This window comes from Girardinichthys multiradiatus, chromosome 23 (genome assembly GCF_021462225.1).
Source record: "Girardinichthys multiradiatus isolate DD_20200921_A chromosome 23, DD_fGirMul_XY1, whole genome shotgun sequence".
In the NCBI taxonomy this organism is placed as follows: Eukaryota; Metazoa; Chordata; class Actinopteri; order Cyprinodontiformes; family Goodeidae; genus Girardinichthys; species Girardinichthys multiradiatus.
The window spans coordinates 46,188,063-46,201,210 of NC_061815.1; positions in this window are offsets into that span (position 1 = coordinate 46,188,063).

Genomic DNA, 13,148 nt, shown 5'->3' on the forward strand with positions numbered 1-13,148 from the left:
AAGAGAACTATTGCAGCTTATGAGGCTTGTGAGGTATTTAAATAGGTCTCAAAAGAATTTCAAATCAGTCATTTCATTGTACAGAAAATAGTCTACAAGTGGGGACTATTCAAAACAATTTTCGAGATGCCCAGGTCTCACAATCTAAGCAACTTCACCTTGAAATCACAGAAAGACAGAGACGCAGGCTTACAAGACAATGTTTTTTATTGTGGTTCACCTGACCACTTCGTAGCATCTTGTCCTGTTTGTCCTGGGCAGTCAAATGGCAGGGTCCACAAGCTAAACGAGGAAACCATAAGGAAGAGATTTCGTTTTACATGTTTCCAGTATCTCAGGGTTCTATAGTTTTAGGCTTCCCGTGGTTAAAGAAACATAATCCTCACAGGTTAAAGTACAGGATGAAATAATAGATTTATCTTGTGTGCCCACTGAATACCATGATTTAAAGAGAGTTTTTAGTAAAGATAAGGCTTTGTCTTTACTCCCCCATAGACCTTATGACTGGGCCGTCGATCTTCTTCCTGGTGCCCCTCTGCAGTCCAGCAGACTGTACAATATCTCACATCCCGAGCGAAAATCAATGGAAAATTACATTAATGACTCTTTAGCTGCAGGAATTATTCAGCCTTCCTCCTCACAACTTGGGGCAGGATTTTTCTTCGTAGGTAAGAAGGACGGTTCACTACTGCCCTGTATTGACTATAGAGGTTTAAATCAGATCACGATTAAGAATAAATACCCACTTCCTCTCATAACGTCCGCTTTTGAACCGGTCCATGGTGCTACAATATTCTCCAAATTAGATCTCAGAAATGCTTACCATCTTGTCAGGATCTGCCAGGGGGACAAGTGGAAGACGGCCTTCAAAACACCGTTGGGCCATTTCGAGTACTTGGTCATGTCATTTGGACTGTGCAATGCTCCTGCTGTTTTCCAGGCTTTAGTCAATGACGTTCTCAGAGACTTTCTGAAAATTTTTGTTTTCGTGTACCTTGATGATATTTTGATTTACTCCAAGGACATTGAGGAGTATCGCACACATGTTTGCCAGGTACTTCATCGTCTCCTGGAGAACCACCTGTTTGTTAAGGCCGAAAAGTGTGAATTTCATCACCCGTCTGTCACATTTTTGGGCTACATCCTCAAGGGTGGACAGGTACGTTCTGATCCAGAAAAGATAAGGGCAGTTCTGGAATGGCCTGAACCAGACAGGTTTTGCTAACTTCTATAGGCATTTCATTAAGGACTATAGTATCATAGCTGCACCCCTCACCGCACTAACTTCGTCTAAGGTCTCGTTTTCCTGGTCATCTCAAGCCGAAGTGGCTTTTCAGGCCCTAAAAGTAAAGTTCTCACAAGCCCCTATCTTAGTTCACCCCGACTCCTCAAAACAGTTTATCCTGGAAGTTGATGCTTCTGACATCGGTGTGGGGGCTGTTCTTTCTCAGAACTCTGAGGAGGGGAAACTTTCGCCTCGCTTCAGTGGTCCTTACGAAATTGAGACCCTTATCAGCCCCTCTGTGGTTCGGCTTCGCCTTCCAGCAAGCCTTCGTATTCACCCTACTTTCCATATCTCTCGGATTAAGCCGGTGGTTCGTGCCCTCCGGCCGAACCCCCACCGCCCATCCTGGACCGGCAGGGACACCCAGTCTACACGGTCCAACGGATCGTGGACTCTTGTCGGCGGGGTCGGGGTTGGCAGTACCTCGTCAATTGGGAGGGTTACGGTCCCGAGGACCGCTCTTGGGTGTCCCCGTCCTTCATTTGTGATCCATCTTTGATAAAGGGCTATCGTGCTTCACTTTCTTCTACTTCGTCTGGGCTGCCAGGCGACGTCTGTTGAGGGGGGATGATGTCAGGGTTCTGGGTTTTTGTGTGTGTTTGTATTCACTTTGTTTTTAGCTTTCAGATGGTTCCAGAGTTTCTCAGGTGCACGGGGTGACAGGTGCGACTGATCTGCTGATAGCCTTGAGGAGTATTTAAGCAGGAGGCTGCCAGCACTTCGATGCCAGAGTGTTTGCCTTCAGTGGTAACAAAACTAGCCACTACCCAAGCTATGCTTTGTTTCAAGGATCTTTGCTGACATTGTGTTTGATTTTTCACAGAACCTTGTTTATCGTCGTTGAGCTTCGTCTTTGGTTCCAGTGATTTCCTGGACGCTCAAGTTTACCCACGTTTTGTGGATTATATTCTGGATTTTGTGTTTTGGATTAAGCTGGCAGCTTCCTGAAAATGTCCGACTCCTGAATCAAGGCGGAGGCGTACCCTGTCCACCCTCCAACGCAAATACCTGAACATTGAACTCTCTCATGAACTCACCAGTATTCACTCCCCAGCTCGTACTGAAGCATCTGGACAACCTAGCTTTGCACACCCAGGTTCTGACTTCCTCTACCCCTTGGCGACCTGACGGCATTTACTTAGTAAGACACTTTCTTGTTTACAAGTATTGTTTTCGTTAACACCGTTCCCTGTTTCACCAATTCTCTTCCCCTCTCTTTCAGTTGCCGAATTTACCCATTCATGTCCCTGTGTTCACTTACTGTAAATAAACACCGTTACACTTTCAGCTTGTTTCCTCTGAGTGTTCTCTGTATGTGGGTCAGTGCTATATTGAAAATGACAAATAGGTCTTAACTATGGCAAATAAATTCTCAAAATGCCCTGAAATGCCATCACAGGACCTATAGCAGACTCTGTCTACTGTCTCAAATGTTTCTTCAAGTACCCTTTAATACACAGTAGAAATCTATTATTAACAATCATGGATTCTATGACGGTGAGTCTCCTAGGTCCTGCTGCAGCACAGCGTCCACAAACCATGACACTTCCACCTACATTCTACACAGTTGTTTTACGTTGTTTTCATGGATAGCTGTATTTGGTTTATGGCAAACATGTCATCTATTCTGGTGTGCAAATAATTAAGTTTTAGACCCATCTGTCCAAAAAACATTATTGCAGAAAACCTTTTCGTAAAATTAAATCTAAGTCAAAAAATCACAATCCATTTTTTAAATCTAAATATAGACAAAAAATAACAGTAGACATTGATAAATTAACATTCCTTAGTGAAGAGAACAAAGGGTGTCTCACTTTTTTCATGTATTTGTGCATCACTTCTTTAAAACAAAGTTAGAAAATATCCCATGGTGTTCATAAACAGGAAAGTTTACAGATTGGTTAGAAGCCAGCTAGAGATTTGATGTGCCTAAGTGACATTCGCAGAGGCTTCTGTAAAATATGGGCTCAAATGAAGAATGCTTTTTCTCCTTTTGTCACCGGCCGGGAACAGTTAGCTGAGATCCCAGCGGTCAGAAGGGTAGATTTCACATCAATGAGTCCGTGAAATATTTAGGGGCCAAGTCATTTAAGGTTTTAAAGGTGAGAAGGAAGATTTTTAAATCAATACAGAACCTTACAGAAAACCAGTGCAGTAAGAGAAGCCATGGGGAACTGTTATTGTGCCTTTTAGTCCCTACAATGAATCTCGCAGCAGTGTTTTGACCCAACTGGAGGCAACAGAGAGAGTCTCTACATTGCTAAAATATTGCATCTTGTTCTATGTCAGCAGTAGACAAAACTGACCCAATTTTTAACATGGATTTGGAAGGAAAAATTCCCAGACTGAAAATCAGATTTGACTTGAGAAATTAATGTTCAGATGTTATTCCCAAATTCTTGGTAGTGCAACAATTTATGTTCAGGACCTTCTCAACATTATCATTATATAAAAAGTCTTGTTAATATATAACCTACAAACTCATGATACAAGTTGTTCACTAGAATATATATTGAAAGATGTGTCTATCCAATTGGGAGTACCTCAATCAATGTGCCTCTTTCCTTAATGCTGAATTCTTTGAAAAGTTTCCTGCAGCTGCTTTGAATTTCTCTCAGAAGCTGAAAATTAGAAAAAGATTTTGCCCTAAAATACTGGGTTAGGGTTTCAACTTAAAATCTTTTTGTAGTTTTGTTTTTTTTCTCAAATAAAAGATGTTTATGTTACTTAATGAACAAGTTTAAGCTGCTGGTTGTTTTAGGTTTTACTCCTGCATGAAAATTTCTGATTGTTTTGCCAAATTCAGCTTGTTGGGACTTCTGTCTACAGTAAATACAGTCAAGACTACTGGGATTACATTACACCGCTGAACCTCTAAAATAATAAAACTGTTTTAGAAATCATAAGTAAATATTACAACTTCACCAAAATGTGTTGTGTTTTTGGCTTTTGACTTTTGAAAACTGATGCGTACGAGCTAGGGGTGTAATATTACACAAAAAACATGGTTGGTTTTAGTCACAGTTCGATACATTTTCAGTACACTTTAATCAAGAGAAACAAATAACAACTGAACTTTATAGAACTGACTGAAAATTTGGTTTGATTTCTTTTTTCATTATAAAGGATAAGAAGGTATAACCACTGACTGGATGGATGGATGGATGGATGGATGGATGGATGGATGGATGGATGGATGGAACTTGAAAAATGTTGTTTAGGAATTTTTTATGAGACTGCAGATATTTGAGGATAAAAGTGTCACTTTAGAGATGTTTTGATATTTAGACAATCCAGTGTACAAGACTGACTTAAATGCACCAATAAAAGTGCAGCTGTTAGGGAATCCCTTCCAGTCAGCATCTCGTGATGTGCAGCATTTTGGACTGCTTGAATGCTGCAGGCAGCTGGATTTGGACATCAGCTGATTTTCTCCTTTTCCAGTGATGTTTACATTCAGCTTGACGTTGTTTCAGGTAAGTAACTCAGTTAAGTGTGGAGTGAACTACATACCTTATTGCTGTTGAAGAATGCATACAGTGACGTAAAGTTTTGGTTTGTCCACCTTTCTTTCTTCACTGTAGCTGTTTGAGAAACCTTAATGTTCCGAAATAGTCAAGCTCAGTGATAGCTGGGAATCCTCTCTGTTCGTTTTGGTGTCACTTTTTAAAGTTGTGCTACAAATTGGCATTGGCAGATCTTTACAAAGAAACTGGAAATCAGAAATCAGCCACAAGGTTCCGAACGGTGCATCTGTAATTCTATCGTGATCAAAACACTGAATATGAGTTTAGTTTTCAAAGCAATGTTAGTTCGAAAGGCAACATTGTAATACAAATTTTGTTCCAAAAACAGAAAAAGGAGAGGGCCAAGTCTTTCTTTTAAAGTAAACATCTGGGGGTGCAGTGGTGGAGCAGGGTTAAAGCGCACAACCCATGTACAGAGGCTAGAGTCCTTGACAGAGCCATCACGGGTTTGAGTCATGGCCTGTTGACTTTTGTTGCATTCCATTCAATTCAATTCAGTTTTATTTATATAGCGCCGATTCACAACACATGTTGTCTCAAGGCACTTTACAAAGTCAATTCAATCGAATTGTTCTGCCTTTTCTAAGTTGCACTATATAAGGTTTTACAAATCACCCTAGAACTCCCTCTGGTGGTTGTTGTGATATTGTTTTGGTTATTCTGGGAAAAAGACAATAAGGTAGCAGACAGAACCAAGATTGCAGAATGTAATGTTAGAGAGTCGATAAAGAAAGCTGATATCAACCTTAATACGTTGTTGTTTTGGGCGAGATTTGCCCATAAGTATTGGGTAATGTCGAACATAGTAATTGTCATTGTTTGTGTAACAGTGGTGTGATAATTTGTACATTTAAGTTATTTGTGAAAACGTTTATTTTAGCTTGCAGTAAGCATGTAACCGGTTAATTCGCAATGTTAATTAGCTAATGCCATGTTTTGTATATTTCAGTTTTAGAATGGTCAAAGAGAAGGCAATGGTCAGAGGCCCGTTTTCAATAAATCAGCAAAAAGAAAGTGAAGTCTTGTTTATTGGAGCATTGTTATCTTGCTGTCTAGCTGGTGAAAATTAGAGAACTTGGGGCGAGGACAGCATACAAATCATACAGATTTCAAGTCGGGCACATACATTCCAATTAATACTAACTATCAGACAGTGCAGTCGGATTCAGTTTTATTGAAATTGTTTAAGAATTCTATCTAAGGAAACCCAGTAGATTGCATCGAGTCAGTGACTTGCAGCATTCACTCCTCCCAGATGAGCATGTAGAGACAGCGGACAGTCGCTGGCATTGACTTTGCAGCAATCCCTCATACTGAGCATGCATGTAGTGACAGTGGAGAGGAAGAACTCCCTTTTAACAGGAAGAAACCTCCAGAAGAACAAGGCTCAGTGTGAGCGGCCATCTGCAACAATGGACTGGGGATTTGAGAGAACAGAGCAGAGACACAAAAAGAACACAGAAGCACTGATCCAGGAGTACTTTCTATGGGAAAGAAAAGTAAAATTTTAATGGATGTAGTTCTTTTAGTGGCTTCATCTAGAAAGAAAGACAGCTAGGCAGATGAACTCTGAGCCAGTTTTCAAGTCTAGAGTATGAAAGAGAGCACATACAGTTAGTCACAGTAAAAGGTCAACCAGTAGCTATGTCTATGAGACTGGATTAAACACTGAAAGACAGGGCCAAGCGTATTATCTTTAGAAGGTGAGCAGTTGTAGGCAGCAGCAGCTCAGCCGATACCTCCCTCCAGGAAGGTGGCTGTTAGAATTATGATTATTGATTAATTAATCTTTATCAATAATTCTAATTAGAAATCATAATTTGACAAAATTAATTTCTTAACCAAAATACTCATTTATGAATCGAGACCAGAGATGTCTTCTGGTATTGTAATTGTGGCTCAACGCCTTTGATAATTACAACCGTTAAATACTCCGTAATAATTAATAACTATTACCAGAGATGTCACTGTTTAATCGACCGTGTGGAAATTCAACCTTATCTTGACTGAAGAATCACTCTTGCACAAAATAAACACAAAACGCCTTCTGTTTATTTATGTGAACATTTATTAAATCACAGCCCTGATACAATCCGCTCTTCCGATTTAATAATCTTCACCTACTCAAACATGCAAAGTTCTACACAAAAGGGGTAAAATATCTAACTAAACAAAATAAAGCAAAAGAGCAGTGTGTGTGTATGGGATCAAACCAGCAGTTATGGCAAAAATGATAATATGACAAAGGGATGTGGTGGTGAGTGGAGGTGGGGAGCGTAGCTCAAACTGCAATTCGGTCATAAAACATCCCCCAACTCTGCGCGGGGTGAGCACACAAAGAGTTATAAAACTTTTGGCGGCAAGCTAGTAGGCAGTAAAGTTGAAGACAAAGAAAATGTTGTTATTATAACAGTCCAGTCTCACAGCACACCTGCGCTGACTCTCAGGTGGTAAATAACCCCGCAAAGCACACACAAAGCTGGGTAGCACAGCGGCTTCCAGACATCCAACACAGCACGTCAAAGTTTCAATAAAAAGGTTACATGCACATATAATTCAGAACACATTAGATTAAATGGCGATTCTAATCGCACTAAAACCTCCTCTATCCTGCCCAGACTTTTCTAAGAAAGAAATAAAAATAAAGGATGGGTTTTACTTGTCATTGTCTTCTTTCTGATCAGAGTTGAAGACAGGAAAAAAAACAGTTGGAAGTTAATGTGCGTCCACAGTTAACTTTGGGAAGAGCGGACAATTTTCGTCCTTTGTCCTCCTTGGCAAAAAGAAAAAATATGATATGACCCTCAGCAATCGACTAGAACCGAGCACGGAGGGAAAGTTGCGTCTCCTTGAAACTCTGTGGTTTGGGTTAGGTGTTAAACTCACGTCTTCGATTGGCAAAGTGAAATTTCTGGCCTTCTCATTCCAGAAACCTCGTTCATGAATTTTTCGTTGGCCAACGAAGGAGAATAAATGAAATCCACTTGGGACTCTTCTCCAGATGATGCTTCAGTTGCGTGGTCACCGCGTCACGGTCTCCAGCTGAAAGCAAATGGTGGGTCGTCTCATCCTCTGTTATATAGTTGACGGTGGCCTCAGGGCTGTGACGCCCCTGTCTTCTCAGCCGCAGGGGCTGCTGGGTTTTGTAGGACAGTCTATCCTGCGGTACAAAATGGCCGATGACGTTGGAAAGGCATAGTGGCATCCAACAACGTGCAAATGGTCCAATATTCAGCAAACAAGTGGTCCAACAGTGGCACAGCTGAACACAGAGCCAGGTCTAATGTAGCTTCTAGAAAGAGAAAAAACAGAGACAACATAAAGTTAAAAGCTGAAATAACGGCAAATAACGCCAAATTGGAGAATAGTATGAGAATGTAGCAGAGAGAGTGAAAGTGGTCATTATGTCCTCCAGAAGCCTAAGCCTAAGTTTAGGATAACCTAAGCCACTCTAACTATAAGCTTTATGAAAAAGGAAAATTTTAACCTTAGCCTTAAAAGTAGACAGGGTGTCTGCCTCACGGACTAAAACTGGGAGCCTAATAACTAAAGGATCTGCCTCCCATTCTACTTCTAGAGACTCTAGGAACCACCAGTAAACTTGCAGTCTGAGAATGAATGCTCTGTTAGGAACGTATGGAACAATCAGATCTCTAATGTTTGATGGAGCTAAATCATTAAGGGCTTTATATGTGAGGAGGAGAATTTTAAATTCTATTCTGGATTTAACAGGGAGCCAATGATGGGAAGCTAGAATAGAAGAAATATGATCTCTCTTTTTAATTTTCATCAGAACTCTTGCTGCAGCATTTTGGATCAGCTGAAGGGTTTTAACTGCATTTTGTGGACATCCTGATAGTAAAGAATTACAATAGTCCAGACTTGAAATAACAAATGCATGGACTCGTTTTTCAGCGTCACTCCTGGACAGGATATTTCAAATTTTGGCAATGTTCTGGAGATGAAAGAAGGAAATCCTAGAAACTTGTTTAATATGACATGTTGCATGTCTTCCCCTCTCTCTTCACCCCATTTTCTGTCAATGATCTTAGAAAATAAAGGCCACTAATGCGACAAAATTAAAAAAGTTAACATTTGCAAAATCTGTTTTTTGACACTGAATAACTTTCTTATGAATTTTCACACAGAAAGCCCCTATAGAAGCTATACTCAGAAGGTTAAATATATGAAATATCAGAATAGGCTGCTGAGTCTTTGTGTTCAAGATGTCCTCAGCACGTTTTGTAAGAGCTGTGGTCATCCACTAAGGTTTGCCTTCATTATCCTGCAGACTTTCTAATGATCAACACACAGGCAGCACAGTTCACTGCTTAATTTACCCCTGGTGTTTACCTTCGCAGGCTCAGCCACCTTCTCTATATCATCTACTGTCCCCAATGCTTCTTTTTCTTCCAGGCTTTGTGTAATCGGCATCATCCCAAAGACGATCAATACTGCTTCAAAATTACAGCTCTGTGCTGGCCGTATTTCCAGGTGTTGAGCCAGTTTGCTAGGTATGAGATTTACTAGGAGCTAGGGGTGACATGGGAATGGATATCTGTTTGAATTAAAGCCCAAAGCTTCTTTCAAACTTTGTCCAGAATTGATGCTTCGGACAAGTCAACACATATGTTTAACTTGTCATGTTAAAAGAGGCTTCAGTTCCTCTTATTTCTCAACTTTTCTAAGCAATCTTCCAAAAACTTTCTTTTTAATAATGGGAAAATAATGGGAGGTGGAGTGGGTGAGGAACTGAGGAGAATATTTTTCTCAAAGAGGTTTACAGATCAAGTACAGCCATGCTAAACTGAGAGGAACCAGACCTCCTACCAAATATTAATCCCTGAAAGATGCAAATGTGCTCCACAATGCATTTATTATTCTAAATATGCTCAGAAGCAAAAGTGTTCAGTAAACAGGGAAGAGTGATGGTAAACCATTCTCCTCTGTTTTCAAAAGCCAAAAAAATATATAAAAGAAATGAAAAAAGAAAAGAAAGATGCAGGGAGGAGATGGGGAGTATGGGGGACAGAAAGACAGAGAGGAAAGAAAACAAAGAGAGAGGTTGAGATAGATATAGGGGAAAATCCTGGGCCTTGTTTCTTCCATTTTTTCCAAGCAATGGCATCCTGTGTTCTTGGATGTTTCGTTGCCACGGCAACTGTAACTTGGTGACCTCGTTATTTCTGCCTAATCCCGCTCTGAAATTATGGTTGCACCACCCTTTGCCTGGCTGCCCTGATAACATAATCATTGCAAATGAGGCAGAGACACGGAGAAGAACAGGAGAAGAGAGAAGAAAATAAATATGAAAATAGATTTATTTGTCATAATATGATTTTACTTCTATGAGATCATCAGAAACTACATAAAGAGCCATAAAACTGGTGCTGTTGTCCTCTAACAGCTCATAATAAAGTAAAAGATAGTAATTAGTAATTAAAATATACACTTGGCAAAACATTCCAGTGAGAAGTTGATAAACTGTATTGATTTCAGATCAATTATGGAGTCATTGTTGTGAAAATTGAGCCAGACAGAACATTCCAAAACTCTGGATCCCATACAAAAAGACATGTGACTCTCCAGTACCTCAAACATGCACCTATCAGCACTAAAGCACCTAAATTATTGATTTTGATGTTTGATTAAATCTATTATTGGACAGAGCAGAAGATTCACTCTGAAAGATTGGTGCCTTTTTTCTCTTTTGAGATAAACACACACCTAATAAATCCTCAGTCATGCCTTACTCAATAATTTAGAGAATTTGCATATTATTATTGGTGTATCTCATTACTGCAGACCAGGACACTTATGTATTCAAAAAATTTATTAGCCGGATATTCTGTTGCATAAATTAACATGGGTAATGAAGAATGAGGACTGCTTTAAAATGATTCAAAGAAAGGCCTGATTTAAAAAAAGCATAAGAGGGAAAATAGCTACGTGCTCAAAGAGACAAGAGTCTCTAACAGCTGATGTGTTTTAAGCCAGTTTAGCATCTTTAACAAAGGATATAATTAATGCATTTTTATGTTAACTACTGTAAAGTATTCAATGTATTAATAATTAGACTACAACAGGTTTTCTATTTTAAAGGAAACCTTTTCTGTTTTCAAAAATTTTGTAAATATCAGATATTACTGCATGTTTTATTAATTATAACCCTCTCATTAGGAATAGGAATTACATTTTACCGGAAACAGAGATATTTCAAAGTTTTATTTACATTTTAAAGCTCCCAGTTTTAATCGCAAGTATAGCACTAAGGTATTTATTGTGTTTCTGTGTACTGTATTGTACAGATTCTGCAAAACTTGTCAACAAACTACAAAAGATATATTTTCTTTGTTTTCTTTTTTGTCTTTGTTTACAAACAGTGCAAAACATATGGGTTATTCCAAAATGTCTAAAAATATTTCACTTTTTTAATGAACTTAAATAACGCTTATGCACAAGTAATAATGATGTTATTAGTTAGACCCATCCTCTGTCTCATTAGCTTCCTTTATGAAACAGTTTTATCATATACAGTCAAATTAAATAAATTAGCATATGTAATATTCTGATGAGGCTAGTTTGACAGATTAAAACATATTGACCAGTAAGCAGGTATTAAACATACTTTTCATAAAGCCCACATTTCTGTATTAAAGGAGACATATCATGCAAAATCCACTTTTTTAGCTCTTAAACATATTTTTTGTGTATTGGGCATCTCTGAAAGTCTAGAAAATTTGAATTTAGTCACTCCAGATCCTGCGATGATATATTTAGATGCTTTATGGGTCATATTTGGTCAGTCTGTTCAGATTTTTCTATTTTCTGTTACGTTTCGTTCTCTGTTACGTCACAGTATTTTCTGTGGAATTTCTGAAGATGGTCATGGACTTCTGGCTAACCAATCCAGCAAATCCGCCTTTTTTTTTTGCGCAGTAGTCTTGTAGTTCAAGTTGAAGGATGCCGAACCAGCAAGTGGAAAAATCTAAATGTTCTGTTGTCAGGTGCATTGACCGACACCAGTCATCACATAGGCCCCAGGATCAGAACCTCTCTGGAAACGTGCTGACATCGGGCTGCATGGTGGCGCAGTTGGTAGCACTGTTGCCTTGCAGGAAGAAGGTCCTGGTGTTTGACTCCCGGCCAGGGGACTTTCTGCAGGAGTTTGCATGTTCTTCTTGTGTATGTGCGGGTTCTCACTGGGTACTCTGGCTTCCTCCCACAGTCCAAAGGCATGCCTGTTAGGTTAATTGGTCTCTCTAAATTGCCCTTAGGTGTATGAATGAGTGTGTGCATGGTTGTTTGTGTGTTGCCCTGTGATGGATTGGCAACCTGTCCAGGGTGTACCATTGCCTCCTGCCCATAGACTGTTGGAGATGGGCACCAGCTTTCGTGCGACCCACTATGGAAGAAACGGTATAGAAAATGACTGACTGATGCGCCAACATCAGTGGGGAAAATCCTCTATGTTTGCTTCAGGGAGGAGTGTTTCAGCAGGATTAGCAAAAGACTGTGTTTGAGGGCTCAGTTCCTTCTGTATATAGAAGCGATGGTCAGAGCAAAGAGGTAAACTCCAAATGCATTCAGTGATGTTCTTGATGCTGGCGTTAGCTAACTCGTTGACTTTGGTGGGTCTTGTTTAAAAGTTGTGTTCGTTTTATTTGTACATTAACATTTTAAAAGGTATCTTCCATGTAGTTTGTGTAAAAATATTGTCAGTAACATTAGTAATGGGATTACAGGTTTTGTTACTACTGTGAACTCCTTAACCTTTCACTGGTATTTTTTATGAATTTACATTTTTCATGTAGTGAAAAGCTATGGAGAGCTATTTCATTCAAAATTAAATAAATACTGCTATTGATAAATTATTAATAAATATTCTATAAATTAAATAAATATCCCCCTGAAATAAAACAAAATAATTATATTAAAAGAAAATTTTATCTTGTTTTATTTAATTCATTTGAAGATTTATTTATTTAATTTACTTAAACATTTATTTAGTTATTTATTTCATAATGCATTTTTATTTTGTGACACTTTTATTTTGTAAAGCTACTTTACGTATTTCAGTGACTTTTATTTTTTAACCCCGTTTTTCATTTTAAGCTCTTTTAATTTCATGTTCTTATATTCAAATGAGGGGGCGGAGTTTTATCTATGGGGTGGCGCTGGGACAGCAGGGCCGAGCTCAATTCGCAGCTGTGGTCGGCAGACGCATGCCGCTGCCTGCCAGAAGACGGCATGCCGGAGGGAGCCCGGGGATTCTGTGAGGATGCCAGAAGGTGCCAGACCGGCCGTAAAAGCCTGCCACTGCAGTTGTTGCTGTT